At 49.0% G+C, this 26,101-nt stretch overlaps 1 protein-coding gene across 1 annotated transcript in view; it reads left to right on the top strand.

The window, feature by feature from the left end:
• The window catches only part of LOC140208596 (uncharacterized), a 587,054-nt gene that overhangs the window by 345,904 nt on the left and 215,049 nt on the right, over window positions 1–26,101 (top strand). The gene's annotated exons all lie outside the window — the stretch shown is intronic.

Below are 26,101 nucleotides of genomic sequence, written 5' to 3'. Positions count from 1 at the left end.
TCACCATCATCTCACTCCTCAGCACACCCTCCTTTCTCAGTCTCACTACGTGAGCTCACCGTGCCCGATTCCCGCTCCCCCCCCACCCCTCACCATTCTCTCACTCCCCAGCACACCCTCCTTTCTCAGTCTCACTACGTGAGCTCACCGTGTCCGACTCCCGCTTCCCCCCACCCCTCACCATCCTCTCACTCCTCAGCACACCCTCCTTTCTCAGTCTCACTACGTGAGCTCACCGTGTCCGATTCCCGCTTCCCCCCACCCCTCACCATCCTCTCACTCTTCAACACACCCTCCTTTCTCAGTCTCACTACGTGAGCTCACCGTGTCCGATTCCCGCTTCCTCCCCTCACCCTCACCATCCTCTCACTCCTCAGCACACCCTCCTTTCTCAGTCTCATTACTCCGTTTTCTCTTCCTCACCCCTCTATTTTCTCTTACTCTCCTTCTCTTTCCCCTCTCACCCTAACGTTCCCCCTTCCTTTCCTCACCTCCCTCTCCAACTCCCCTCACTCTCACTTTATAAAACTCTCACTTTTCTTCTCCCCTTTCTGTTTACAAACCACCCCCCACCCACCGCCCATTCACGGACCGACATTGAATCTCTGCCCGTGTTCATTCCGGGATAGCGTCCCATCACTTTCAATGTGCGATGGTGACAGAGAAGCAATTGTCGAAAAGGCTTATTCTGGTGTTTGGAGATTGGAGTTTACAGGCATTCAGAGCTGGCTGACCCAGAGGAGAGAGCGACATAGAAGGTGAGTGGGGGGAGAGGGGAGAGGGAGAGCGCCTAGGGAGCGAGAGAGAGTGACCGGGATAGAGAGAAGCGTGAGCGGGTGAGAGATGGCAGTCAGTTAGGCAGGTGGGGTTGAGAAAAAAACTGGTGGAGAATGGCGGGAAATGTGATTGACATAGCTGATAAATAAATGTGGAGCGAGAGACGGGGAGACGGTGACGGGGCAGACAGAGCCGCTGGGAACAGGGTGACAGAGGAGAGAGAGCGGATGGGTTACGGTTGGGTAGAGAGTCGCAGTACAGAGAGAGACGGCGAGAGAGATTGGAATAGAAACGAAGGAGGGAAATGGGGGAGATGAGCAAGGGAGAGAGACGGGGAAGTGCGAGAGAGACTGGAGCAGAGTAGACCCTGGGATCAGAAAGACTCTGAGAAGGATTGTGAGGAATGAGAGTGGGGAGTGAGAGCGAAATAGAGGGAAAGCGAGAGAGAGAGAGAGAGAGAGAGAGAGAGAGAGAGAGAGAGAGAGAGAGAGAGAGAGAGAGAGAGAGAGAGAGAGAGAGAGAGAGAGAGAGAGGGAGGGGAGGGAAGGAGAGAGAGAAAGTGGAATAGGGACAATGAAGGAGAGAATCAGGCGGAGATGGGGAGAGACAAGGGGTTTGAGAGACAGAAATGGGGAAGACAGAGAGAGACTAGGAAAGAGTAAGATGGGAGAGAGATAAGGAAACGACGGGAGAGGGATGATGAAAATAAGAGGGAGAAACAGATAGGGGGCGAGATAATAGGGGAGGATAAATGACTGAGACGGAGAAACTAGGGGAGAGAAGAGGGGAGGAGAGAGTGTGGAAGGAGAGAGGGAAAGTGGGCTGACAGAGTCTGAGTGAAAGAGAGCACGGGCAGAGAGAGATGTGTGACGGGTCGAACTGTAAAACTGTGGAAAGAGAGCAGAAGAGCAAGGGACTGGTGGAGAGAGAGAGAGAGAGAGAGAGAGAGAGAGAGACGGGTGGGGTGGGATAGAGAGATGGGAAGGAGTATTGTAAGTGATAAATACGGGGTGAGAAAGACGGAGAAGATGGACGGGGCAGAGAAGACAAGGGGAGAGCGCGAGAGAGAGACTGGGGTGGAGAATACACATTAGGAAAAAATTTGCGGGAGAGAGAGACAGATAGAGAAGGAGAGAGGTTGCGGAATTCTGGTGAGGGAGAGAGAGTCTGGGGTCAGAGCCAGACGAGGGAGAGAGGGAGAGTGCAGATATGTGGAGACGGGGGATATGGAGAGATTTTGAATTGAGAGAGTTAGCGTACTGGTGAGGGAGATTGGAGTTTGGAGAAACTGTGGCAGAAGAGAGACTGGAGTGAGATGGGGACAGAGAGAGAGCCGAGGAGGGTAAGGGAGACGTGGGAAAGAGCGGCTGCGCAGAGAGAGACCCAGGACCTGGCGAGTGACTGGGCGGGGGCGGGGGGTGGGTGGTGGAGACATAGAATGGCGGTGAAAGACACGGGTTGAGGGCGGGAAGGACAAGAGACTGTGAGAGAAGGAGGCCGGGATAGGAGAGATTCCGGTAACAGAGAGCGAATGAGGGAGTGAGAGGCCGGCGTTGGGAGGAGACGGCGGGGCTGTGAAGAAACACCGGGGTTCGGAAGAGACGCCGGGGTTGGATGGAGGCTGGGCGAGACAGACACTGATATGGGAAAAGGACAGTGGGGTAGAGACCGGCTGGGATGGGAGGAAACAGTGTCTGTGAGAGACTGGTGTGAGGGAAAGGAGACTGGGGGGTGTTGAGAGACACGGGGGCTAGATTCTGAGGAGAGAAGGGACGTGGCGGAAAAGGCGGGAGGGAAGGAGACGGAGGCGAGACACAACGTGAGAGAGATACTGGGATAAAGGAGGGATTGCTGGAGGGAGAGAGAGATTGTGTAGAGAGAGTGAGACTGTGGAATGAGATAGAGTCGGAGAGGTAGAGACTACAGAAAGAGAGAGGGGAGAGACGAATATAAGGAGCGAAGCTGGGGAGGCAGAAAGACAGGGTAGAGAGGATCGGGGGAAGAGAAGATGGTGAGAGAGCGTCAGAGGGAGACTAGGGACGAGACACTACAGAGACAGAAACAGGAGGAGAGAAAGAGCCGGGGGAGGTAGAGGCGGAGGGACAGTGTGCCTGGGGCAGAGATGGAGAACGGGAGAGAGGGAGAGACTGTCGGAGAAAGAAACTGGAGTGCTGAGGGGAGAGACAGGGAGTGGGAGGAGAGAGAGATGGGGAGAGAGACTTTTGAGGTAGAGAGAGACCGAGCAGGTAGAGAAAGACCAGAGCCGATAGAAAGGGAAACCTATGATGGAAAGAAAGATCGGAGTGAGGAGTGAGCTTGGGATGGGGAGAGAGATCTGAGTGGAGAGGGAGATCGGAGGTGACAGAGAACAGGAGTGACTGAAACGGTAGAGAGAAAGTTGGGAGGGTGGTGTGGAGAGTGAAAGAGGTGGGAAAGAAACTGCAGAGGGAGAGAGGAAGAGACTGGGGAGAGAAAGTATTAGTGGAGGGCTGGACGAAATGGGCAGAGGGAGAGAGAGACTGAGGGAGAGAGACCGACTGGAGAGTGAGTCGGGGAAAAATGGGTTGGGGGCAGAATGGCGGAAATTTGATTGACATAGTTGAGAAATAAATGTGGAGCGAGAGACGGGGAGAGGGTGACGGGGCAAACAGAGCCGCTGGGAACAGGGTGACAGAGGAGAGAGCAGATCGGGTAGGGTTGGGTAGAGAGACGCGGTACAGAGACAGACGGCGAGAGAGTCTGGGACAGAAACGAGAGAGATGGGGGAAATGAGCAAGGGAGAGAGACGGGGAAGCGCAAGGGAGATGGCAGGGGAAAGACTCTGAGATCAGAAAGACTCTGAGAAGGATTGTGAGGAAAGAGAGTGGGGAGTGAGAGAGAAATAGAGGGAGAGTAAGAGAGAGAGAGGGAGAGAAAGGGAATGGGGGAATGGAGGAGAGAGTCACGCGGAGATGGGGAGAGGTGAGGGGTATGAGAGACAGAAATGTGGGAAAAGAGAGAGACTGGGGAAGAGTAAGATAGGAGAGAGGTGAGACGACGGGAGAGGGATGATGGAAATAAGAGAGAGAAACAGATGGGGGCGAGATAATAGGGGCGGGTAAATGACTGACACGGAGAGACTAGGGGAGAGAACATGGGAGGAGAGAGTGTGGAAGGAGAGAGGGAAAATGGGCTGAGAGAGACTGAGAGAAAGAGAGCACGGGCAGAGAGAGAAAGACTGGGCAGAGACGGGTCGATCTATAGAACAGTGGAAAGAGAGCAGAAGAGGGAGGGTCTGGTGGAGAGAGAGAGCGAGAGAGAGACCGGGGAGGAGAAAACACATCAGAAAATAGACTGGGGGAGAGACACACGAGAAGAGACGCTGGGGGGGATTCTGGTGAGGGTGAGAGTATGGGGGCAGAGACAGACGACGGAGAGAGGGAGAGTGGAGAAATGTGATGACTGGGGACGTGGAGATTTGGAATAGAGAGAGTTATCGGACTGGAGAGGGAGATTGGAGTGGGGAGAGACTGGGGCAGAAGAAAGACTGGGGTGAGACCGCATTAGGGTTCACAGAGAGAGACTGGGACCTTGCGAGTGATTGGAGGGGGGGGGGGTGGTGGTGAAGGAGAATGGAGGAGAAATACACGGGTTGGGGGTGGGAAGGGGAAGAGACTGTGAGAGAAAGAGGCCTGGATAGGGGAGATTCTGGTATCAGAGAGAGAATGAGGGAGTGAGAGGCCGGCGTTGGGAAGAGACACTGGGGTTGAGAAGAGACGCTGGGGTTGGATAGAGACTGGGGGAGACAGACACTAAAATGGGAAAGGGTCAGTAGGTAGAGACTGGCTAGGGGTGGGAGGAAACAGTGTCTGTGAGAGACAGGTGGGAGGGAAAAGAGACTGGGGGGTGTTGAGAGACACGGGAGACAGATTCTCAGGAGAGAAGGGACGTGGCAGAGAAGGCGGGAGGGAAGGAGACGGAGGCGAGGCACAAGGTCAGAGAGATACTCGGGTGAAGGAGGGAGTGGTGGAGAGAGAGATTGTGTAGAGATAGTGAGACTGTGGAATGAGATAGACGGGGAGACGGAGAGACAACGGAGAGGGGTGGGGGGCGAGACGAATATAGGGAGGGAAACTGGGGAACCAGAAAGACGGGGTAGAGAGGGTCGCGGGAAGAGAAGATGGAGAGAGAGAGTCAGAGGGAGGCTAGGGAGGGGACACTACAAAGACAGAAACAGGAGGAGAGAAAGAGCTGGTGGAGGTAAGGACGGAGGGAGAGTGTGCCTGGGACATAGAGAGAGGGGGAGATAGGGAGAAACTGTAGGAAGAAAGAGACTGGAGTGCTGAGGGGAGAGACAGGGAGTGGGAGGAGAGAGAGATGGGGAGAGAGACTTTTGAGGTAGAGAGAGACCGAGCGGGTAGAGAAAGACCAGAGGCGATAGAAAGGGAAACCTATGATGGGAAGAAAGATCGGAGTGAGGAGTGAGCTTGGGATGGGGAGAGAGATCTGAGTGGAGAGGGAGATCGGAGGTGACAGAGATCGGGAGTGACTGAGACGGTAGAGAGAAAGTTGGGAGGGTGGTGTGGAGAGTGAAAGACGTGGGAAAGAGACTGCAGAGGGAGAGAAGAAGAGACTGGGGAGAGAAAGTATTAGTGGAGGGTTAGACGAAATGGGCAGAGGAAGAGTGACTGGGAGAGAGGGAGGCCTATTGGAGAGTGAGTCGGGGAAGATGGAACGTGGGGGCCAGAGAGAGACAGCTTTTAGAGACTGGTGCGGGAGTGAGAAACTGTGGATTACAGAGAGACGGAGGATAACAGGACGGGTGAGGAAGATAGGGAGACTAGGTGTAGAGAGAGAGAGACTGGGATGTGGGAGGGTGGGGAGGTGTAAGTCACAGAAATGTCTTATTAACCCTGAGGAATTGCAGGGATTTCTCTCACGCACGGCATTCTGGGATTGCAGAGCCACCATTCTTAAATTCCTCTGAAACATTCAGCGCTTCCCATCTAACTGACCACTCCCTTCCTTGATCCCTCCTTCCCACACCGTATCCGGAATCTCCCTTTCCCATCCCGTCTTCAGAACAACCACCCTCCCTTCCGCGTTGTGTGACCTCCTACCTCCCCGCCCCCCTGTCTCTGTGACCACCCCGACACGCCTCCTGTTACGTATGCGTGGAGTAGTCTGCTGAAACGCTTGTATTGAGTCATGTTAGAAATGGGACGCGTTGTGGAACTTACTGTGTGGAGGTTACTATCCGAACCCACCCGAGACGAAACCCCTGGGCTGTTGAAAGCCCGCGCCAAGAGTGCCTCAGTCTATAGACTCGCCCTATTAAACAGCCGCATGCGCACCTGCCATATTATCGCAATCAATCTGATTAACATGTTTAATATGTTGACATCTTCCCCTGCGTTTCTTCCCATCTGCACCGCATCCTCCCGTCCCTCCTACGACCTGCCCGTCACTCCCTCTCTCCACAGCGATCATCCTCCCCGCGCTTCTCGAGCGGCACGGTCTCCTTGGCTGAGGCAGCAGGCGGAAGGTCCCGGGGTGGACGCATCCGAGGACGTAGCCAACCTCTTGTCCCGACAGGAGTCCCTGACGGAGCTCAGGACAGCCTGCAGCCAGACCAGACTTGGAGATCGGGTAGCCCGGGAGGAAGAGTCTCTTCTCCTGATGAGGGTCTGACCCGGTCTGTGGTCGCCTATACCCTGGAGCACCTCTTCTCCCCAACAACCTCTGCGCTCCCTTCTACCTTCATTAGGGAGACACGGCGGAGCCTGGCCTCCAGTCCCGGTGCGCAATACACTCCAACTTCCTCTGTGGAATTTCGGACCTACCGCAGCCTTTTGTCCAAGCAGCTCAGCGACAGGGTTCTGAGCTTCGTGAGCAGAGGAGGGAAAGTTGGAGATTTAACTCACCTTCGTGGGGCTGATCCATGGGGCCACCGGTAGCAGGGATGGTGAGAGCCCCGGAATTCCGGCACTGGTGGGGTAAGCGGTGCTCATAGGCTCGGGGATTCCGTGGTCTTGAGATCAAAGGAAGTGTGTGTGAGAACTCGGTAATGCTGCTTTGGACCGCTAGGGGGAGCTTCAAGTTGGCGAGAGGGTGATCGCTGTGTGGTCTTATACCTCGATAGAAGACATTAACTATTTATGAAATAATACAAACCAAAGACATTTGTAAAATATAATAAAATTAACACTTTACTGTGATTCATTTTGTTCCAGCAGCCTTCTTTCGTAAACGTGGAACACATACCATTCCCAGAGCCCCGTATCAGCACTCAACGTAATCCCACTGCCCCATTACATCCCAGCAGCCCCCGGTCAGTCCCAAAACTGATTAACTGGGTAAGTGGAATTTTGATCCTATCAGGCTGGAAACTCAGAGCTAAAATCGGGAACGGATGTACTCTGGGAAAAGCACAACGGGAATGTAAAGGTATTTTAGGCAGCACTTGAATGGGGTTCTGGATAGGTTTGTCCCGTTGAGGCAGGGAAAGGATAGTAGGGTGAAGGAAACATGGTTGACAAGAGATGTGGAACATCTCATCAAGAGAGAGGAAGAAGCTGACTTAAGTTTCAGGAAGCAAGGATCAGACAGGGGTCGAGTTACAAGGTGGACAGGGATGAAGTGAAGAATGGAATTAGGAGAGATAGAAACGGCCTCAGAAGGACATAGCGACTACGATTAAGGACACCCCCCCCCCCCCCAAGACATTCTAAATGTATTTGAAGAAGAGGATGACTACAGTGAGGGCATGGCCAGTCAGGGACAGAAGGTGAATTGTGCGGCTAGAATCGGGGGAGGTAGGGCAGGTCCTTAATGAAGACTCTGCTTCAGTTTTCACCAGTGAGAGAGATCTTGACGTCTGTGAGGACTGCGACAAACAGGCTGAGGTGTCGAGGTTAAGAGAGAGGACATGTCGGAACTTCGGAAAAACATCAGGATATTTAAGTCCTTTTGTGTGGTCGAGATATCCCCAGGTTACTGCGTGAAGCGAGGGAAGAGATTGCAGCTCCCTTGGAGATGTTCTTTGCATTATCAGTAGCCAGAGAAGTCGTGCCAGAGGACTAGAGCATGGAAAATATTATCGATTTGTTCAGGAAAGGGAGTAAGGATAACTCTGGAAATTATAGTCCAGTGAACCTTACTTCGATGGTGGGCAAACTATTGGAGAAGACTCTTAGAGACATGATTGATGAGAATGGGGGAGCATAACCTGATTTGGGAAAGTCAGTAAAGCTTTGTGAGTGGGAAGGCTTGTCCCACGAACCGGGTTGAATTCTGTGAGGATGTGACAAAACACATTGGTAAAGGCAGGAAAGTTGATCTGGTATAAATAGATTTTAATAAGGCAATTGATACGATTCACAATGATAGGCTGTTTCAGAAGGCATGGTATCCAGGGAAAGTTGGCTGGTGGATTCTGAATTGGCTTTTGTCTACAGAAGACAGAGGATAATTATCTAGAGAGCATTTTCTCCCTGGAAGTTGTTGACCAGTGGTGCTCTGTAGGGATTTGTTCTGGGAACTCCTGCTTTTAGTGTTTTTTTTTAAATATATGATTTGTTGAGAAAGTTGAAGGGTGGAATTAGTAAGTTTAAAATGATATGGCGATTGGTAGAGTTGTGGATACTGCAGACGATTGTCGGAGGTTACAACAGGACATTGACAGGATGCTGAACAGGGCTGAGTAGTGCCAGATGGAGTTCAAACTGAAAAGGTGTGGAGTGATTCACTTTGGAAGGGAGAATTTGACGGCGCTCCTTCTCTCCACTAGCCTGTAGGTCACTCTGGGCAAGGCGTAGCACCTACTTAGCACAATCCCTTCCCCACCCCGATCAGGGTCACTTGAAGCCATGTGAGCAGGTGGTAGATGGTCAAAGGAGACGCTGGTGCATGTCACAGGTTATGACACCGGTCAGACAATCTCTAAAGAGTACTGCTAATGGCTGGGATCACCCATCATGTAAAGTCACTGCCCAGCAGGTGGCAATGGCAAACCGCCTCTGTAGAAAGATTTTCTGTGCGATCACATTCACGGAAAGACCATGATCACCCAAATCATGTGACACGGCACATATCGAACCAACAAACAAATATAAGCTGGGACTTGCTTAGTGTAAGTAGTTTAGATGGAGCAGAATTTGTTAGCAGCATCTTCAATCAATATGTATATTGTTCAACCAGTGGAGGGCCTGTACAGCATTTGGTGTTGGGTAATTAACGCACCTGAATCTCATCTAACCTGCGGCTTTCCATCCACTCATCACCAGATCGTTGCCTCAGCCAGTACGGTAGTTCACGTTCTAGCATGCTTAGTTTTGTTTCCGCGCTGTTGTTTGCCTGTGTTAACTCTGTCTCTCCGTGGTGCCAGGAGCATTGCTTGCCGCCTGCCTTCCCGTTCATCCTCCTGCCTGCCGTTCTCCTCCAGCCACGCTCACACCCTGGTCTGCATCCCCGCTCTGCCTCGTTCCGCAGCCCACCTACCCTCTCTGTTGGCTCAGTGGTTAAACGCCGCGCTCTCACCGCAGCGAAGGGTTCGATCCCCGGTCAAGCCTCGCTCACTCCTCTGCTTTCCTCTTCCTAATCTTCACTTCCCTGCCTTCCCTGTAACCATTAATGAGCACTGAGCAGATTACTCTACCCCCGTGTCAGTGTCCTGCGTCTGGGTTCACCCGTTCGTCGCAGCAATCAGTTCATACAGATTTTAGAAGAACGTTTCCGAGTCTTGAGGACAGGGCTATGATAGCTTCAATAGGTCAGGACTTTATTGCCTTAATAGTAGGAGAATGGCGGGAGATTAGATATAGGTGTACAACATTTTGAGGGTTGTATAGGGTAAGTGCAGGCAGGCTCTTTCCCACTGAGGTTGGGTGGGATAATGGTCACAGGTTAAGGGTGCCAGGTGAACATGAGGGTGGTGAGAGTGGAACAGGCTGTCTTTGGAGGTAACGAGCGCAGAATCGATTACAACATTTAACAGAAGTTTGGATAAGGACATGGAGGGGAGTGGAGTGCAGGGCTATGGTCATAATGCAAGTCGATGGGACTCGGAAGAACAGTTCAGCAAGACTACACGGGCCGAGTGGCCTGTTTCTGTGCTGTGTTTCTCCATGTCTTTAGAAATTTCCACCAGCCTATCACACGACACCATAGGATAAGATGTCTCTCAGCCCTAGGTATTTGTTCTTATTTACGGACACGAGACTATCGAAATTATTGTTGAAGAACCACAACAGAATTTCCCCTTCCCTTAGTGAACATTGCAACTGTAAAGACCGCATTTCTGACGAATATCGACGGGAAGTATTACTTTTTTGTCCCCTCTCTACGTTTAGAACTTCTACTCTCCGTTTAGAGTGCACGTCGAGTCCCCCTGCAGTACCGGCTCTTCCCACCAGCGTTTGTTTGTCCCTGTTATGCTGAAAGAAACCTTCGCATCAATCTTAATGACGTCAACCAGGGAATTCCCGTCATCCCCAGTTGGTCATATTGGCAGTTTCCTGAACTGGGCAGGTTACCCCGACTTCGCGCAAACAATGTGACGTAGATTCAGGAATTTCATGAATGAAAGCAAACTTTCACCATCGAGCGTGAAGATTAACAATTCATGTTATTGCACTTCTCGAACGTGAGTGAGATCACTGGCAGGACTTCCTCCTTCAAAATGACCGTCACTTCAACATAGAGTAAACAGAAGGATCAGACTGCTGGTGGCGCATCGCTGACCTCCAGTTTACTTTTGTTTCTCTAAGTAATTTCTCACACTTCTGCTCGGCTCTGCTTTATGTTGACATTCGTTATCACTTTCTCATCCGTGCAATTCTGCCTTAGCATTTTCTTGTAATTTTATCAAGTCCTCCGTTAAACAAGCAGCTACTATTGATTTCTGTAATTATTTACGCTGTTCGTCAGTCAGCCTCCATTCAAAACAATGCAGTGGAGATATCCATGCTTATTGTTTATGATTGAATGTTACCTGGGCATAATATACGGTGCTTTTCCTCCATCTGAGAATGACCTCATATTGGCAAGGGGGAGGCCGTGGACCGAGATTGGGATTAACAATTAAAATGGTCAGCCACTAGAAAATTTCGCTTGCTGTTGATGGAACTGGGGTGCTCGACAATGCGTTAATTAATTTGAAGTAGGGCCTTCCGGAAACGTTGACCATTTATTCATTTCTATAAAAGTTGCTTTCTGCAATTGATTTGATTGGCCGATTGGCCCGAGAGTGGTTCGCAAATACATTTCCTGACTTCGCGAATCATCATTTCTTCGTCTTTGAAATATTGTAATTTCGTGTCAAGCTATCTATACCTCATCACAATTGGGATTTTATTTGAATGACATCATGTTTATTTTTATCCCAGCTGTGTGAAGACTCGTTAGCCTTGTGCAGTATTGAATATTCAGTGTGCTGGAGCGAGTATAAATGAATGAGCGTGGAGATTCATCAGCTCAGAGTTTCTTCAGCCAGATCGCGGGCAGAGGGAAGACAGGCTGAATCACACAGCATGCTTGAAACATTTTACCGCGTGAGAAAGATTTATTATATGGTCATTGCGGTTATTGGTGTGCCTGGTAAGAACATCGGCGAACTAACATTTGCGGTTCTTTGTGCGCGGTCTTTTGACTCGTTCAGATACCGACAGCGTTGCGATGTCGGTGTATCAGTGAGTGCGGTGCAGACATTGTGGCAAAACTCTATGTTCCTTCAGAAGTTCCCTTGCAGTTTAATCCTTGGCCTGTGCTGAAAATAAACCGGCAGGTGAAACAGATGGCGAGTGCAAGATCTGGGAGATTGATTTTGTGAATTAATAGCAGACATTTTTGATTTGTCAATGCAAAGCCACTGTCAAAGTAAACTCTGGTAATCCAGCGCGCTCGCCGCCTACTTGCTGATATTCTGTATCAGTAGCGAATCATGTCTTATCAGTTAGAGTCTGAACCATCGGGAGTTTCGTAATCTCAAATAAGGCGTTTTAGTGTATATGTGTTTGCATCCACGCACTATTATCCGTGCAGTGAAGGGGTGGTTAAGATCCCACCAGTTAGAGGTCAAACGGGGAAAGGTATATGCGACAGTCCACTCTGGAAGAATAAGTATCAAAGAACTTGGGAAAATGCTGAAGTAACTTGGAGCAACCGCTACAAGACGCAGAGTAATCTGTACTGCTTTTCCTTTGGAAATCAGATGGCTTATGCATGAACGTGCGAAATACCTGAATCCTTCGGCGGATCAGGTAAATTCTTTACATTGAAAGTTGGAAATTTCTGATCGGATGTTTTGACATATTATGAAGAAACCCCGTCCTAGAATAGTTGCAGAATTTGAAAGAAACGAACTATGTGGGGACCCTGTGGGCAAGTGACAAACGGAGGTGAGAAGAAGACAACGACACTCGAACTGGGGAAAATAAATTTTCTTTGACGTTTAGCTTTGCAAACGGACACAGACGTAGGGAGCAGGGCTTCACTTCACAGAGTGACAGAACATGTGTGACGGGAACGCAGCAATCCTGTTCGCTAACGGAGCTGCCGAGGAATCCGGGCTTTACACATCAGTCGAAAATTTGATGGTGCGAGATTTCTACTGAGTGCTCTACAACAGCGATCAGTTGACAATACCTCCTTCTCAAACACTGCTCCTTTCCCACTGCCGCGTATCGTACCGTTTCATTCAGCATGCACGCGTGTCAGGCATCGGTGACTCCGCTTTAAATGTTTTAAATCTCCAGAAATGAATTATCTGGGAAGTTTTATTGTTCACAGTTTCCAGCTTATCTTTGCCCTGAGATCCACGAGTGGGCGAGACAGTAATTCATTAATTCTTTATTTGCTCTTTGCCCAGTGAATTTAGTGGCGATTGTGATCCTGTCCCGAGGAAAGTGCGGTCTCTCCACCTGTACCACTCGCTACCTGGTGGCCATGGCGTCGGCGGATCTACTCACCATCATCTTTGAGGTCATACTGTGGCGGGTCAGTTATTATTACTTTCCCGGGACTTTCCTGGACATCACCCCCGTGTGCAGCGTGATCTCTGCCCTGAGTGCGGCAGCCATCGACTGTTCTGTCTGGTTCACTGTCAGTTTTACGTTTGATCGGTTTGTCGCCATCTGTTGCAAGAAGCAAAAAGCAAAGTATTGCACCGGGAAAACTGCGGTTGTGAATCTGACAACAACCGTTGTTCTGCTCTGCTTCAAAGATGTGCTCATTTTTTTTGTTTATCATCCTGCAAAAGTGATTGACAATATACCCTGGGACTGTATTCAAAGGCCGGACCACAATACGGATCCCGGGTGGGTGGGCTATGACTGGCTTTCTACCGTTCTAACTCCATTACTCCCGTTTGTCTTAATACTGCTGCTCAACGCTCTGACAGTCAGACACATTTTGGTGACCAGTCGCGTCCGTAAGCGGCTGAGCGGTCAGAGCAAGACGGAGAACTGCAGTGACCCGGAGATGGAGAGCAGGAGGAGGTCTGTGATCTTACTTCTCACCATCTCCGGAAGCTTCATCATCCTGTGGTCGGTGAGAGTTGCCGAATTCCTTTATTACATCATTGCCGGGCTCGACCCAAAGTATTACAACGATTCGGAAATCATATTTCAGTTCTCCGCAGATATGCTGCAGATATTAAATTGCTGCACAAACACGTTTATTTATGGGATGACTCAGTCCAGGTTCAGAGAGCAGTTCATCAGTTCAGCGAAATATCCGTTCATGTTAATTATTTCAGTAACTAATAAACAAAATATCTGAGCTCTAGTCAGAGGCGGTCGCAGTGTTTTCCATCTCGGCACCACAGAACTGGCGGTCACTAGATAACGGGGCCCAAGAGGAACATAGCAATGGAACAGACCTTTCGCCACCCGCAGCCTGCGACATCCGCCTGTTACAAATTATTAAAATCATCTTACTTTTTATTTATATTCTTTCAGAATATTCACACTCTCGTCACCGCCACACCAATTTCGATAACGTTTCTCCAACTCCTGCGAAAATACTCATTGGTCAAGTGACCTAAATGGCTGATGCTTCTCGGAAAGGGAGAACCTGGCGAAATTCTGTTGTCACAAGGTGACCGGGCGGAATTCACTCTGGGTGCTCCTCAGATCAGATCGGGTCTGCTCCATGCTTCGAGTGATCGGCAGCACAGTAAAAAAATTTAGCCGATGATATCCAACATTGGCACGCCGGTCAACGTGCTGTGAGCAGACATCATCACTGTGTACGGAAATCCTATCTTGAACTGTGTTTATCTATGTCCAATGATTTGGTATCAACTGTGTGATGTGCTCTCCTGCAGACGGAATGACGCAACAAGGTCCAATTTCCATCTACAGAAAATCTATTGTGAGGAAGGAGACATTATTTCTCATTTCCCTGGGTTTTTAGAAGGTAACAAGGAGTCTTAATGGACGCAACACTGTCGAAGCGTCGATACACACATTATTAAGATTTTGAACGAAGACCCGATAGTTAATTCTGACGGTCGAAAGGCTCGTGTTAAGACCATGAAAACACAGGATACGGAAGCAGAATTGGCTCTCTGGTTCCATCGAGCACTTCTGCTGTTCTTTCTTGGGTGATACGTTTCTCAACCACAAACCCTTTCCTTCCGACATAATGCGTTAATCCCTTCACAAATCAACAGCATATCAAACATTTTCTTAGCTGCACCCAATAACTTGCTATCGACACCATCTGTAGGAGCAAATTCGCGTCCTTTGCAAATGAGTGTGAGCATTTCACTTACCTTCTTTACCATCAAACTAACCTTCAGGAAGTAGAACACTACGACTCGTAAAATTAATATAAATCTCTTATTTCGACCTGACTAGAAACTTTTCTGCGCATTAATTCCTTCTAACCTGCATATGCGGCACCTACCTGAGCTGCATTCCACCTGCCAAACTGAACCTCGATCTGTAGACACCATCATTCACCACAACATCCCATTGTCATTCGCCAGCAAGAGGTTGTCCACAAGGAACTGGCTTGAGGTCAGCTGCATATATCTGGCACATACCTCCTAATTTGTCCTGACCGTGCCCATATTGAAAATTGCCAAAAGAGCTTGCATACTTCTGCCAGCACTGTCCTTTGCTTTAATGTCGATATTATGCCACCAATATCTTCTTAAAATCTTCAAACTTGTCCGACGTTTGCGAATAACATTTGAGAGTTTATCCCTTAGGCCACCGAAATTACGATTCGCACCATTTAGGTGTTTAGTTTGAACGTGTGTTCTATCTGTTCTGTCTAACCACTTGTAATCGAGGACCATCTACATCTTAATTCACAAAGCCTTCCTGGAGATACATAACACATTTTACCCAAACTAAATCGTTGGCTCTTTGGCAGTCGCAGGTAATGTTTGGAGGGATAAATGCACCATCTATTATTATTATTATTATTATACCTATCTAGGGCTACGCTATATATTTCCACCTCCACTAGAGTGTTAGTCATTAGAACCATAGAACCATAGAACACTACAGCACAGCACAGGCCCTTCGGCCCTTGATGTTGTGCCGACCGATATACTCCTTAATAAAGTACAATCCCACACTACCCTGTAACCCTCTAATTTTCTTTCATCTATGTATCTGTCCAAGAGGCTCTTAAATACCCCTAACGTGTCAGCCTCTACCACCATCCCTGACAAGTCATTCCAGGCACCCACAACCCACTGTGCAAAAAAAATTACCCCTGATATCTCCCCTAAACCTTCCTCTCTTAACTTTCTAGATATGCCCTCGTACCCTGGGAAACAGGTACTGGCTATCCACCCTATCTAAGCCTCTCATAACCTTGTAGACCTCTATCAAGTCCCCTCTCATCCTTCTACGCTCCAAAGAGAAAAGTCCCAGCTCTGCTAACCTTGCCTCATCAGACTTGTTTTAATCCAGGCAACATCCTGATAAATTTCCTCTACACCCTCGCCATAGCTTCCACATCCTTCCTATAATGACGTGACCAGAAATGAATATAATACTCTAAGTGTGGTCTCACCAGAGTTTTGTAGAGTTGCAACATGACCTCTCTACTCTTGAAATCAATCCCCCTATTAATGAAGCCTAGCATCCCATAGGCCTTCTTAACTACCCTATCAACCTGTGCAGCAACCTTGAGAGATGTATGGATTTGAACCCCAAAGTCCCTCTGCTCATCCACACTCTTAAGTAACCGACCATTAACCCTGTATTCAGCCTTCTGGTTTGTCCTTCCAAAATGCATCATCTCACACTTATCCGGATTGAACTCAATCTGCCACTCTTCTCCCCAACTCTGCATCCTGTCTGTATCGTCTTGTAACCTTCGACAAACTACAGCTCCATCCACAACTCCTCCAATCTTCGTGTCATCCGCAAACTTACTCACCCATCCTTCTACTTCTTTATCCAAGTCATTGATAAAAATCACAAACAGCAGGGTTCAAAGGACAGATCGCTGCGGCACTCCACCAGTCACCGACCTCCAGGCAGAATACTTTCCTTCCACAACTATCCTCTTCTTTCTTCTTTTAAGCCAAACATTTTATCCAAACAGCCAAGTTTCCACTAATCCCATGCTTCCTGACTTTCTAGATGAGTCTCTCGTGAGGGATCCTGTCAAATGCCTTGCTAAAAGACATGTAGACCACATCTACTGCCCTACCCTCATCAATTTCTTTTATTACCTCTTCAAGAAAATCAATTAGGCTTGTGAAGCACGACCTGCCCTTGAGAAAGTCATGCTGACTATTCCTAATCATATTATACCTCTCCAAATGTACATAAATCCTGTCTCTCAGGATCTCCTCCATCAACTTACCAATCACTAAGGGAAGACTCACTGGTCTATAATTCCCTGGGTTATCTCTACTTCTTTTTTTGAATAAAGGAAAAACATCCGCAACCCTCCAATCCTCCGGAAACTCTCCCGTCCCCATTGAAGCTTCAGCACATCCTCTTCCTACGTGCTCAAGATTTTCAGTCTGCTGCAAGTCATCACAACAATCACCAAGATCGTTTTAGATGATAGACAATAGACAATAGATAATATGTGCAGAAGTAGTCCATTCGGCCCTTCGAGCCTGCACCGCCATTCTGAGATCATGGCTAATCATCTACTATCAATACCTGGTTCCTGCCTTGTCCCCATAACCCTTGATTCCCCTATCCATATGATACCTATCTAGCTCCTTCTTGAAAGCATCCAGAGAATTGGCCTCCACTGCCTTCTGAGGCAGCGCGTTCCACACCTCCACAACTCTCTGGGAGAAGAAGTTCCTCCTCAACTCTGTCCTAAATGACCTACCCCTTACTCTTAAACCATGCCCTCTGGTACTGGACTCTCCCAGCATCTGGAACATATTTCCTGCCTCTATCTTGTCCAATCCCTTAATAATCTTATATGTCTCATTCAGATCCCCCCTCAATCTCCTTAATTCCAGCGTGTACAAGCCCAGTCTCTCTAACTTCTCTGCGTAAGACAGTCCGGACATCCCAGGAATTAACCTAGTGAACCTACGCTGCACCTCTTCCACAGCCAGGATGTCCTTCTTTAACCCTGGAGACCAAAACTGCACACAATACTCCAGGTGTGGTCTCACCAGGGCCCTGTACAAATGCAAAAGGATTTTCTTGCTCTTGTACTCAATTCCCTTTGTAATAAAGGCCAGCATTCCATTAGCCTTCTTCACTGCCTGCTGCACTTGCTCATTCACCGTCAGAGACTGATGAACAAGTACTCCTAGATCTCTTTGTATTTCTCCCTTACCTAACTCCACACCGTTCAGATAATAATCTGCCTTCCTGTTCTTGCTCCCAAAGTGAATAACCTCACACTTATTCACATTAAACGCCATCTGCCAAGTTTCTGCCCACTCACCCAGCCTATCCAAGTCACCTTGAATTCTCCTAACATCCTCATCACATGTCACACTGCCACCCAGCTTAGTATCATCAGCAAACTTGCTGATGTTATTCACAATGCCTCCCTCTAAATCATTGACGTAAATCGTAAACAGCTGTGGTCCCAATACCGAGCCCTGTGGCACCCCACCAGTCACCACCTGCCATTCCGAGAAACACCCATTCTCTGCTACCCTTTGCTTTTTATCTGCCAACCAGTTTTCTATCCATGTCAATATCCTCCCCCCAATGCCATGAGCTCTGATTTTACCCACCAATCTCCTATATGGTACCTTATCAAATGCCTTCTGAAAGTCAAGGTACACCACATCCACTGGATCTCCCGCATCTATCTTCCTGGTTACATCGTCGAAAAACTCCAATAGATTAGTCAAGCATGATTTGCCCTTGGTAAATCCATGCTGGCTCGGCCCAATCCTATCACTGCTATCAAGATATGCCGCTATTTCATCTTTAATAATGGACTCTAGCATCTTCCCCACTACTGATGTTAGGCTAACAGGGCGATAGTTCCCTGTTTTTCCCTCCCTCCTTTCTTAAAAAGTGAGATAATATTAGCCATTCGCCAATCCTCAGGAACCGATCGTGAATCTAAGGAACATTGGAAAATGATCAACAATGCATCCGCAATTTCCATTGCCACCTCTTTTAGTACCCTAGGATGCAGACCATCTGGACCAGGAGATTTGTTAGCCTTCAGTCCCATCAGTCTACTCATCTCCCTTTCCTTCCTAATGTCGATCTGTTTCAGTTCCTCTGTTACCCTATGTCCTTGGCCCATCCATACATCTGGGAGATTGCTTGTGTCTTCCCTAGTGAAGACAGATCCAAAGTACTTATTAAATTCGTCTGCCATTTCTCTGCTTCCCATAACAATTTCTCCCAATTCATTCTTCAAGGGCCCAACATTGTTCTTAACTATCTTCCTTCTCTTCACATACCTAGAAAAACTTTTGTTATCCTCCTTTATATTCCTAGCTAGCTTGCGTTCATACCTCATTTTTTCTCCCCGTATTGCTTTTTTAGTTAAGTTCTGTTGCTCCTTAAATATTTCCCAAATCATCCGTCTTCCCACTCACTTTAGCTCTGTTATACTTCTTTTTCGATGTTATGCTATCTCTGACTTCCTTTGTCAACCACTGTGGCCACTTTCCCCCCTTTGAATACTTCCTTCTCCGGGGGATGAACTGATTTTGCACCTTGTGCATTATTCCCAAGAATACCTGCCATTGCTGTTCCACTGTCTTTTCTGCTAGGATATCCGACCAGTCAACTTTGGCCAGCCGCTCCCTCATGGCTCCATAGTCTCCTTTGTTCAACTGCAATACTAACACTTCTGATCTGCCCTTATCCCTCTCAACTTGCAGATAAAAACTTATCATATTATGGTCACTACCTCTTAATGGTTCCTTTACTTCAAGATCACTTATCAAATCCTGTTCATTGCACAACACTAAATCCAGAATAGCCTTATTCCTGGTCGGCTCTCGTACAAGCTGCTCCAAAATGCATCCCGTAGGCACTCTACAAACTCCCCATTCTGGTGTCCAGTACCAACCTGATTTTCCCAGATCCGTAAAGCCGCGCCATTTTACAGACAATATGGTAGCAATACAAGAAATATTGCCGAGACAAATGGGCTTATTAAAACACCATAACACTGCCCAGTACCGTCTCTGTTCTTACCTGGTGCTGGTCTCCTGAGTCTGTTTTCAGTGAAACCGAGCAACTGAATTTTCTGTCCCTAACAGTAAGTGAACACACCCTGAGCAAAGTTCAGTTGATAACACGCTCATGAACCTGAACTTCACCATATTCAGCTCGTAACGTCACACTCTGTTCCACAACGTTTGTGTTAAACCACACAAAGTCTCATTTTGCTTGAATGTCCCCCTAACATGTGGGTCGAGCCAGAATTTGTACTTCAGTACACGATGGCAATGGTTATCTTTCTCTCCAAACTTTCTCCCCAGAGTGGAATAATATCTCGCATCCGGGTTCGGTTTAGCTGGTGCAGTCTGATTCACTGTTCACCTTGGGATCAGTTTATTGTCAGACTATAAACCACAGGAACAGGTGAGGGCAGAAGTCCGTATGGTTTTATTGCACATCGAAGCAGAAGGAAGGGCGCTTTGAACTCTGTTGAAAAGTTATGCATTTGGGATATGTTTTTCCATTGAACGCTGCTCACTTCTTTTGTCCAGATCTAACTGTGTACCAGCTGCCTGGAGATGCCATGATCTTAGGTTCAGCCCTTTGAGAAAGTCATTTTCAACAGACCCTCTCCTAATTTACGGCTCTCCCGGCTCTCTCGTCTCTCTCGCTCTCCCGTCTCACGCTCACTCCCTCTCCTCGTCTCTCTCTCTCTCTCTCTCTCTCTCTCTCTCTCTCTCCATCAGTCCCTCGCTCTTCTGCTCTCTTTCCACAGTTCTACAGTTCGACCCGTCTCTGCCCAGTCTTTCCCTCTCTTTCTCTCAGTCTCTCTCAGCCCATTTTCCCTCTCTCCTTCAACACTCTCTCCTCCCATGTTCTCTCCCCTAGTCTCTCTGTGTCAGTCATTTACCCTCCCCTATTATCTCGCCCCCAACTGTTCCTCCCTCTTATTCCCATCATCCCTCTCCCGTCGTCTCATCTCTCTCCCATCTTACTCTTTCCCAGTCTCTCTTTTCCCACATTACCGTCCCTCACACCCCTCGCCTCTCCCCATCTCCGTGTGACTCTCTCCTCCATTCCCCCAATCCCTCTCTCTCTCTCTTGCTCTCTCTATTTCTCTCTCACTCCCCACTCTCTTTCCTCACAATCCTTCCCAGACTCTTTCCCCTGTCATCTCCCTCGCACTTTCCCGTCTCTCTCCCTTGCTCATCTCCCCCATCGCCCTCGTTTCTATTCCAGTCTCTCACGCCGTCTGTCTCTGTACCGCGTCTCTCTACCCAACCCTACCCCATCCCCACTCTCTCCTCTGTCACCCTATTCCCAACGGCTCTCTGTGCCCCGTCACCCTCTCCCCGTCTCTCACTCCACATTTATTTCTCAGCAATGTCAATCACATTTACCGCCATTCTGCCCCCACCCCGTTTTTTCCCATCCCCCACATCGCCTAACTGACTCCCATCTCTCACCCACTCACGCTTCTCTCTATCCCGGTCACTCTCTCTCTCGCTCCCCAGGCGCTCTCTCTCTCTCCCCTCTCTCTCCCCACTCACCTTCTATGTCTCTCTCTCCTTTGGGTCAGCCAGCTCTGAATGCCTGTAAACTCCAATCTCCAAACACCAGAATAAGCCTTTCCGACAATTGTGTCTCTGTCACCATCGCACATTGAAAGTGATGGGGTGATATCCCCGAATGAACACGGGCAGAGAGTCATTGTCGGTCTGTGAAGGGGCGGTGGGTGGGGGTGGATTGTAGACAAAAAGGGGGAGAAGGAAAGTGAGAGTTTTATAAAGTGGGAGTGAGGGGAGTTGGAGAGGGAGGTGAGGAAGGCAGTGGGAGTGTTAGGGTGAGAGGCGAAAGAGAAGAGTAAGAGGAAACAGAGGGGTGAGGAAGAGAAAATGGAGTAGTGAGACTGAGAAAGCAGGGTGTGCTGAGGAGTGAGAGGATGGTGAGGGGTAGGGAGGAAGCGGGAATCGGACACGGTGAGCTCACGTAGTGAGACTGAGAAAGGAGGGTGTGCTGAAGACTGAGGGGATGGTGAGGGGTAGGGAGGAAGCGGACACGGTGAGCTCACGTAGTGAGACTGAGAAAGGAGGGTGTGCTGAGGAGTGAGAGGATGGTGAGGGGTGGGGGGAAGCGGGTGCGGAGACGGTGAGCTCACGTACTGAGACTGAGAAAGGAGGGTGTGCTGAGGAGTGAGAGGATGGTGAGGGTGGGGAGGAAGCGAGAAGCGGACACGGTGAGCTCACGTAGTGAGACTGAGAAAGGAGGGTGTGCTGAGGAGTGAGAGGATGGTGAGGGTGGGGGGAGGGAGCGGGAATCGGACACGGTGAGCTCACGTAGTGAGACTGAGAAAGGAGAGTGTGCTGAGGAGTGAGAGGATGATGAGGGGTGGGGTGGAAGCGGGAATCGGACACGGTGAGCTCACGTAGTGAGACTGAGAAAGGAGGGTGTGCTGAGGAATGAGGGGATGGTGAGGGTGGGGAGGGCAGCGGACACGGTGAGCTTACGTAGTGAGACTGAGAAAGGAAGGTGTGCTGAGGAGTGAGGGGATGGTGAGGGGTGGGGGGAAGCGGGAATCGGACACGGTGAACTCACGTAGTCAGACTGAGAAAGCGAGATGATCTGAGGAATGAGGGGATGGTGAGGGGTAGGGGGGAAGCGGGAATCGGACACGGTGAGCTCACGTAGTGAGACTGAGAAAGGAGGGTGTGCTGAGGAGTGAGAGGATGGTGAGGGGTGTGGGGAAGCGGGAAGCGGACACGGTGAGCTCACGTAGTGAGACTGAGAAAGGAGGGTGTGCTGAGGAGTGAGGGGATGGTGAGGGGTGGGTGCGGGGAAGCGGGAAGCGGACACGGTGCTCACCGCGTGAAGAAGATGTTGTGAGAGCTGCACACACTCAGACTGGGTGTCGGGCCAGTTCATTCCCTCTGTCCCGCTTACAATAAACCTTCTCGGGATTCACTGTATCAACGGAAACAGGTTTCAATAGTCGATTGGGTATGTTCTATTCTGGTAAGAAGCTCACACCACTAAGTCCTCAAGACCCGAAACATTCTTGTAAAATCTCTATGAATTCTTTCAGTCTTATTGATAGCTTTCCTTCAGACCATAACTGCGCACAATACTCCCCTAACTCGGCCTCACAAACGTCTTATTCAACTCCAACATAACATCTCATCTCCGATACTCAATACCTTGATTTAGGAAGGTCAATGTACAAAATAATTCTCTTAACGACACCGTCGACCTGTGATGCCGCTTTCGAGAGATTACGGATCTCTATTCCCGGATCCCTCTGTTCTACCGCACTCATCGGTGACCGAACATTCAACGTGTATGTCCTCCCAAACTCTGACAGCTCGCAGATACCTGCATGAAATTCCATCCGCCGATTTTCAACCTATTTTACCGGCTGCTCCAAAGACTCTAAGCGACTTTAACAGATTGTGGGGAAGTCTGATAAGTTTAGAACACATGCCAATGACATTAGGTCGGTGATAAGTCTGAAGGAACGAGCCGTTCCAGAGTTTTCAGTCCATAGATCCCGATAGGTAAAACACCAAAGTATGTGCGCTGTATTTCCCCGCGTTTCTTTGCCCGGACCAGGGTGAGAACAGAAGGGCTTCCTGGATGCAAACGATTCCCGGGACCACTAAACGATGAATCCCCAGCCCAACATTTCCATCCACACTGGAATGTATGCTTCCTTTAATTACACGAAACACGGTGCATAAGAACAGAGACATGATATTGCTGCACATTGTTCTGCTCAATACATTGTGGAATCATTGGAGTTTCATGGAACAAAATGCCAGACACGGTTCCACTGTATCTCGGTATTTGTGAAAGGAATAGTCCTAAACCAGAACGAACCCGATAAACTGGATCGGTGTGTGTCCGCTGTAGTGAAACACCCTGAGGCTGAGAGGATCGCGATAATCGGCAGACGATAACCAGTTTGCAATACATCCCACGCAAGGAGACGTCAGCAGCCAGGCACCATCGATGGTTCTGAAGTGTAACGAACACAGAGAAAATCGGATCGTTTTGATCCTCACCAGGTGAGTTGCTACAAATCAGAAACCAATTGTGTGAGCGCCCAGCGGAGGCAGAGAGTTTGATCTGGGTGAACATTTGGATAGAAGAGGCATAAAATTATCGCTGAGGGGTGACACTCACAAGGTGCATAATATCATCAGGGTCACAGATATGTGTCAATATGGTTGTTGTAACGCGTCTAGTGTGATAGTGTAGTGGGTAGTGTTTGTGGCTCTCACTTTCGGCGAGGAGAAAAGGAGAGCTGAACGTGTAATTCTCTCCCTGCCAGTCTATAGCCTTTCCAACAGGAAGCCTCATATCGTGCCTACTCGCTGGCGACACAGGGAAACTGAACTACTTTCGGACTCAGGCTGAACTACAAAGGGCAGGGAGGACGTCTGGCTCCCGCACACGTGGCTCGCAGGCCCGCCGGTGTGTGGACGCGCCCTGGTGCTCGTGAACAGATCCCCAGCTATGGGTAAATAGCCCCACGGCCTTCTGGGCAGCCTCGAGAGAGACGAACGCTATGGGAGTAAACAGAGACAGCAAATCCGGAATGGAGCCCCTTAGCCGTCTGAACGTTACCTAACGCCCTTCCGGCAACATCCCCTCACACTTATCTAGGTTAAACTCCATCTGCCACTTCTCAGCCCAGTTTTGCATAATATCGATGACCGACTGACAGGCCTCCACACTATCCACAACACCCCCAACCTTCGTGTCATCAGCACATTTACTAACAGATCCCTCCACTTCCTCATCCAGGTTATTTATAAAAATCACGAAGAGTAGGGGTCCCAGAACAGATCCCCGAGGCACACCACTGGTCACCGACCTCCATGCAAAATATAACTCGTTTACAACCTCTCTGTCGCTTCTGTGGGCAAGCTAATTCTGATCCACAAAACAATGTCCCCTTGGATCGCATATCTCCTTACTTTGTCAATAAGCCTTGCATGGAGTACCTTATCAAATGCCTTAATAAAATCCATATACACTACATCTACTGCTCTACCTTCATCAATGTATTTAGTCACATCTTCAAAAAATTCAATCAGGCTTGTAAGGCACGACCTGCCTTTCACAAAGCCATGCTGTCTATTCCTAATCATATTATGCCTCTCCAAATGTTCATAAAGCCTGCCTCTCAGGATCTTTTCCATCAACTTACCAACCGCTGAAGTAAGCCTCACTGGTCTATAATTTCCTGGGCGATCTCTACTCCATTTTATGAATGAGGGAACAATACCTGCCAACCTTCAATCCTCTGGAACCTCTCCCGTCACCATTGATGATGCCATGGGGACGATATGATCCCGAAATTAAATTGAGAGGCGTTTGATAAATGTGGGTGCATATTATTGACAACTATAGAATATTGAAAGACGGTGACAGTGTGGATGTGGTGGGAATAATTCACGTGGTGAAGGGAGTCGAGGACCAGATGGCACTGACTCAGAATTGAAGGGTGCCCCTTTAGAAGAAAGATGAGGATAAAATTCTGCCATCAGAGTGGTGAATCTGGGGAACTCATTACTATGGACGGCTGTAAAGGTGGAGCAACTGGGATTTTATAAAACAAACGTTGATAGGTTTCTGATCAGTCAGGGTGTCAAAGGTCACAGGCAGAACAGGTAATGGGGGTTGAGGAGAATAATAAATCAACACAATCAGCAGCACAGGATCAATTCCGCCCCCCAACGTTTCAGCAAAACGCATCAGCGCCCACCAGCCACCAAATGAGCAATGGCAAAGTCCCCAGACAGAGATGTGCTCAGTGGTGGGAGCATGTACCGGACATGTACTGGGCCGAATCCATCACATCCTGTAGGAACTTACGTTCAATGATATTAATGTTTCCACACCAAGCCATGATGCTGCCAGTCACTACACTCTGCATCACGCATCTGTAGAAAAATGTCAAAGTTCTAGGTGTCATGCCGATCTCCGCAAGCTCCTAGGAAACCGGAGGCGCTGCCGTGCTTTCTTCGCAATTGCACTTGTGATGGGTACAGGACAAATCCACTGAAATAGTAACACCCGGGAATTTGAAGTTGCTCTCCCTCTCTGATCCTCCGATGAGGACTGGCCCATGGACCTCTGGGGTCTCCTTCCATCGTCTTGCTCGCATTGAGTGAGCCGTTTAAGGGCTGGGTGGAAGTTGGAGGCAAAGTTGGTGAGAATGTCGAGCTCAGCGTGAGTGCATGAAGCGGCAGAATACATTCGTCGATGTAGCGGTGGAAGCGTTGGGGTGCATTACCGCGGAAAGGTTGGTACATGGATTGTTTTACTTAGCCAACGAAAAGGGAGACATATCCGAGACCTATGCCAGTGTCCATGGCTATACACTGAATCTGGAGTAAGTGGGAGGAACTGAAGGAGAAACTGTTGCTGTGAGGACCGGTTCTGTCAGACGGAGGATGGTGATGATGGAGGGAAACTGGCTGGTTCTTTCCTTGAGAAATGTGGAAAGTTTTAGGGCCCTTTTAATAGGGGCACTGGACGTCCATAGAGAAAATGAGACGGTCAGGGCCAGGGAATTGAAAGTTAGTGAGTAGATCGAGAGCACGGGAAGGTTTGGGAATGCCGGTGGGAAGGGACTGAAGAATGGGGCATAGGATGGACTGGAGCGATGAGAACACAGGATCAGTGGGGCAGGAGCAGGCAGAGACAATGAGCCTACCCAGACATGCAGACTTGTGAATCGAGTAGGAGGT

This window comes from Mobula birostris, chromosome 13 (genome assembly GCF_030028105.1).
Source record: "Mobula birostris isolate sMobBir1 chromosome 13, sMobBir1.hap1, whole genome shotgun sequence".
Classification (NCBI taxonomy): Eukaryota; Metazoa; Chordata; class Chondrichthyes; order Myliobatiformes; family Myliobatidae; genus Mobula; species Mobula birostris.
The sequence above is the reverse complement of the archived record's forward strand: the minus strand, read 5'-3'. Positions and strand labels throughout refer to the sequence as shown.